Source organism: Lathyrus oleraceus, chromosome 5 (assembly GCF_024323335.1).
Source record: "Lathyrus oleraceus cultivar Zhongwan6 chromosome 5, CAAS_Psat_ZW6_1.0, whole genome shotgun sequence".
NCBI lineage: Eukaryota > Viridiplantae > Streptophyta > Magnoliopsida > Fabales > Fabaceae > Lathyrus > Lathyrus oleraceus.
The window spans coordinates 495,344,123-495,349,965 of record NC_066583.1 but is presented as its reverse complement, the minus strand read 5'-3'; the positions used below and the strand labels follow the sequence as shown (position 1 = coordinate 495,349,965).

The following is a 5,843-nucleotide window of genomic DNA, read 5'->3' as shown; positions in this document are numbered from 1 at the left end:
ATGGGGTCGACTTTTGATATCCAGGAGGTATAGCTGGGGCTTGACTGGGAGCTTGACCTGGTGCGTATAAAGCGTTGTTACTTTTATATGAAAAATTAGGATGGTTCTTCCAGTTTGAGTTATAGGTATGCGAGTAAGGATTTCCTTGAGCATAGTTCACCTGCTCTACTTGGATTCCTGTTAGGAATTGACAATCTGTAGGAGTGTGACCTTGAATTCCACAGACTTCGCAATTTTGAGTTATGGCAACCACGCTGGCTGGAGGTGATACATTTAAACTTTCAATTTTCTGGGCAAGAGAATCCACTTTTGCATTAACATGATCAAGGCTACTTATCTCGTACATGCCCCCTTTTGTTTGAGGTTTTTCTAACATTGTTCGGTCGCTTCCCCACTGATAATGGTTTTGGGCCATGCTTTCGATAAGTTGATAAGCGTCAGTGTAAGGTTTATCCATAAGTGCACCACCGGCGGCGGCGTCTATTGTTAACCTTGTGTTGTACAAGAGACCATTATAGAAGTTATGAATTACCAACCAGTTCTCTAAACCATGGTGTGGACAAAGTCTCATCATGTCTTTGTATCTTTCCCATGCTTCGAAAAGAGGCTCGTTATCTTTTTGCTTAAATCCATTTATCTGGGCTTTTAACATAGCTGTTTTGCTTGGAGGAAAATATCGGGCAAGAAAGACTTTCTTCAACTCATTCCATGTGGTGACTGAGTTGGAAGGAAGAGACTGAAGCCATCTTCTAGCTTTATCTCTTAACGAGAAAGGAAAAAGACGAAGTCGAATTGCCTCTGAAGTGACACCATTAGCTCTAACAGTATCAGCGTATTGGACAAATACGGATAAATGAAGGTTTGGATCCTCGATAGGATTTCCAGAAAATTGGTTATGTTGCACTGCCTGCAACAGCGAAGGTTTAAGTTCGAAGTTGTTCGCTTCGATTGCGGGTGGAGCAATACTCGAATGCGGCTCATCTTGCAATGGAGCAGCGTAATCTCGAAGAGCACGAGCTGGTTCTGCCATCTCTGGTATCGTCGAGGGAAGGAGACTTTTGAGATCAAGAATTTCGATTGGAGGGAGATTGTTTGCAGCACGATACTCCCGAATTCGGCGTAATACTCGGAGATATCGTTCAACGTCGTTGATTCGTAAGTAGTACGGTTCGCCTTGTGAGCGAGTGTGTGGCATACAAATCAACGAAAAAGAAGGGAAAAAAATAAAAATTGCATTAGTCTCTATAGCGTAACAGAAGAGTTACGATATCGACTAAATAAAAATCCCCGGCAACGGCGCCAAAAACTTGATCGCGACTTTATGAGTCTATTTGGGTATTAACTGCAAGTGCACAGTCTAATCGCGTAGTTTTAAAAGATATCGATCCCACAGCGACTTAATGAATCGATATACCGTTTTTCTAGGGTTACTGCATAAAACTAAGGCGGATGATACTTTGATAATTAGGGGAAAAAATAAAACTAAAATTCGATCTAGATTAAATATCAAATAACACGGATATCGGTATGTAGTTCGTCGTAATTAGGGAATCAAATCTTCGTTGGTCTTTTCTAATTCGTGAAGACTCTAGAACAATTTAGATATTGCTTGAAATTATATAAACAAAATTATATGGACAATTTCAGCTTTGATCCGAGTCTATATCTAACATTAAGAACATTTAATTCAAAACACTTTATAGTATTATAGTATTATATACAAATTAAATATAGCTCTCCTAATGTAATTATTGATTCTCTTTAAATTTAAACTACAGTCTCGCCGCATGCACCTCACAATTGGCTAATTGAAGATTATTCATTAACGAATGATAATATCACAAATAAGATTAGTGCCCACCAAGCCAAACTTAAAAAGGATTTACGCCACATAATCATTCCAAACTGATTAAAATATTGTTTGAGAAGGGTTGTTAGGGTACAAATTTTGTTTGAAGATGCTAAACACTTGGTTTAAAATATACTTTTTCTTATCATGTTCCCTATCTTATTTTTATTCCACTTAAATCAATGTCTCCTTGTCTCACCTTAATCATAAGATGTTAAAAATTTGTGTTAAATCTTTCATTACATTTTGTGTTGTTGTCGTGATTTTGTTCATTTTCATTCACCAACATTTTGATTTAAAGAATCTTTCACTGCCATTTTACTCATCAAGTGAAAACAATTTTTTCCTGTTTGTTTGGCTTAGTGAAGCTTAATAATTAGATCAATTAAATAATAAGACTAGGACGATTTCATATTTGTTCACCATTTGATGTAACAAAACATTATAAATAATAGTAAAAGTTAAATGTCTATTTTGTCGCACGCTTAATGGATTGTTAATAAGGACAATTTTGTGAAATAAAGGTTTGATATACAATATTATAATGAAAAAAAAAACTAACTTCACATTATTAATTATTAAGAGATAGTTAAAAATAATTAATTTTATAAATTATCGAAGGGATCCTAACTTATATGTGAAGTTCATTCGATCACAAGACTGCAATGAAAAAGTTCAAAAACTAGAACCAAGAGAAGAAAACAAACACAATCATCGGTATTCGGAGAAGGTAAAAGAAATCCATATAGTATACCACTAAAAAGTCACAAGGATTGACACTCTGTCGACGACCTAAGACGAGGTGATTTTGGTTCTGACACTTAAGAACAACTCATACTTATTTGCATTGAGCACAACCTACATGGCAACAACGGTCCAAAAGTAATCTTACATCAGCAAGTCAAGTCATCTACTATACTCTCTTCACTACTACAGAAAACACCTATCATAAAGGTTGGAAAAATGATACAATCACGTATGACCAACCGTTGTGATGTAAGGCGTGCTTATATGTATGATGTTTTCAACCAGAGAGATATAATCCTTGTAATAAGCTAGGTAGCGCATTATATATCACAACGGTGTGATATAAAGCGAAAGAACATGGGTTCGAAACCCAATGATTGTATAGTTTATAATTTTGTTTTCTTCATCTAATACAACGGTAAATATATTTAAAAACATCAAATACGAAGTCATACAATACCATCCAATTTTCAACTAACAAAATGAAAATAAATGCCCAAAATCTACCGACATCGTCTAAGTCATCGGAAGAGAAAGGTGTCCTGTTGTTAAACTTCTACATAAAAAAGTGAAAAAAATTGAATATTACGTTATTTGAATTCTAATACAAAATTAATTTAACATTAAAATGTTATTGTAAATATTTCATGACATTGTATATACTTGATCCCACGAATCAACAATGTCGGCAGAGAAGATGTTAAACACGTGTTTCATTACATAGTACCCACATTCGTACCCCCCTGCTTGTTTCCTAGTATACAAATTTAAACATTTCATGAATATATAACCACACATTTCCTAAATATATATAAGTGAATGTCACAATTAATCCACTTACTTTCGGCTCACAAAATGCGAGCTTTTTCCTAGAGTTCTTAAATCTATAATGTCTCTCCACAATCCTATATTTTGAAAATGATTTAAAAATATTACACGCTAAGATAATTTCAAAATAAAATAATATATTACTAAAAGTCTCATAAACATAAGGTTACCTAGTAATAATTTGTTGCATCATAGGTTCAAGTGGATTCTGTAACGAACACAATATAGTTACCTTATTCGTCTGAAGAGAAATGATGTTGAATTGAAAATGTTCTCTGAATGAACAATACAAGTATATATAATTAGTATTTGGTAAAACCTGAAAACTAACTATAATAGAGAAACCATAATTTTAAAATTACTCACTTATTAAGGAATGGTGCTAAGTAACATTCTTTCCACCCCCGTGTTATCCGTGATGTAAAGTATTCTTCAATATTTTTTGCATAATTACCTGTAAATCGTACTCTAACTAGATCTAACAATCCATAAGTATTCGATTTATTTAATTCTATACAAACAGTGTGAATGTACCTAAATGGTTAAACAAAATACAAAAAAAACACGCGAGGAATTAGTTCTATACAAAACAATGGATGTACCATAATGAGATATACTTACGTGCACCAAACTTGTAGTAACCTTACGTCCAACCGCCGATTTCAATGATCATATCCTTTATATCTCTATGAAGGGTTAATAATTCCTCTAACCCCTGTAACTATGGATCATGTTCTAGAGCAAGGGAAAACACCATGTCTTCGTTGCACATAACGTAACATAACATTTGGAATATGATCCTTCAGGGGGAGTCAATAACCCGTTATAGATCTCGTTATCGGTGGGGACGGTTGAACAACTGCCTTTTGTGGTTGAACCATGTGCAAATTTTGTATTAGGAAATCAATCATCAGCATCATCATCTTCATTTGTACAATGTGGGACGATTCCAGTGATTCTCTACATCATAAAAAGTACTAGAACACAAAATAGAATTAACACAATATATATCATACATTTCAGATGTCACAATATTCTCACATACGGCATATAACTCTTCTATTTCTTCCAATTGTTTCCTGCGAGTTTCCCGCTCCGCTTCTAACTTCTCTTTAAATTCTTTCTTTTGACCACCTATCTTCCTCTAAAACTCTTCCAACATTTGTTTTTGCACCTATCCGGTACTTTTTCTAGACGTACCAAAAAACACTCCTAGGCCGATGCCTTCTCCAACTCCATAGACACGCCCATCATTCTCCTTTGTTCCGATTGCTTCTACTAATATATCATGTCGTGGTTCTGGAACAAAGGAACCTTCACGGGCTAAGTTCACCAACGAGTCGTATACAACATGATAAGACATACATTGTTAGTTACCAAATCGATTTAAATAACACTTAACATATCCACAACAAGTCCTACTTACAATTTTCTCAGCTACTAATCTTGAGGCATCTGAAGTGTAGTCTCTATATAGTCTTTGTCGAGTCCTCTTCCACTTCTCGTGTCGTGATGGTTAAGATGGTTCCCGACCACGACTCATGGAGTCCCCATCTCCTAGTTGTTGTCTTTTTTTAGCAATAATTATTTTCTCAAGTTTCCTGTATCCTCCACGAGACAATCTATGTGGATATTTGTTTTTAGACTTGTTTAGCTTTCCTGCTTCACTTTTAACCTATTTTAAACATAGAAAAAACATTAGCGTCCATGGTTGTATCCATAAATTTATCAGAGAATACAACATGTACTAACCATGAACTCCTCAGAACTACAAGACTTCACAAACATTTTCCAAACCTTCTTGTCAAGGAAATGATATTTCACCCACGGGCGCTCAATATTAGGCTTAGGCTTCGTAATGTAGTTGTAGCGGGGTATTCGTTACCATTAGAGATATTGACTAAATCCAAGGTAAACCATACAAGTCGAGTCGCCATCGCACTTCTATTTATCCAAAGGAATGGTTAGAAAGCGAACAAAAACCTAAAAGTTTTATCGAATCAAAAACTAGTAAAAATATCAGAGATCTGGGTAAGGGGGTTGGTTATGCAATGGGAAGGTTTTAAGCACCCAAAATATCCTAGGTACTCCTAGGGAGCCCTTTTCATAAGTGTTGTTCTAGTCTAAAGGGTGTAGGTATATCTGAAGTACTATTTACTAAAAGGAAGGTTAAAAGAAAATGACTCGCAAGGATGTCGCATCCACTGCCTACGTATCTCATCTGAGTATGAGAATCAGAGTCTTCGTAGCTCGGCTACCTATGGGTTAAAGAGAAGTGTATTCGGTAAGACATCGCGTCTTATGCCTATGTATCTCATCTGGAATGAGAATCAGAGCAAAACGTAGTTTGGCTAACTAGGGGTTAAGGATTGCCATCTGAACATGGACTTACAAAAGAGGACATCAGCTGTGTCAAAGG

At 35.5% G+C, this 5,843-nt stretch overlaps 1 pseudogene; it reads left to right on the top strand.

Moving 5' to 3' along the window:
• The first annotated feature begins 545 nt into the window (after window positions 1–545).
• Window positions 546–645, top strand: LOC127088908 (uncharacterized; annotated as a pseudogene).
• Window positions 646–5,843: the final 5,198 nt, after the last annotated feature.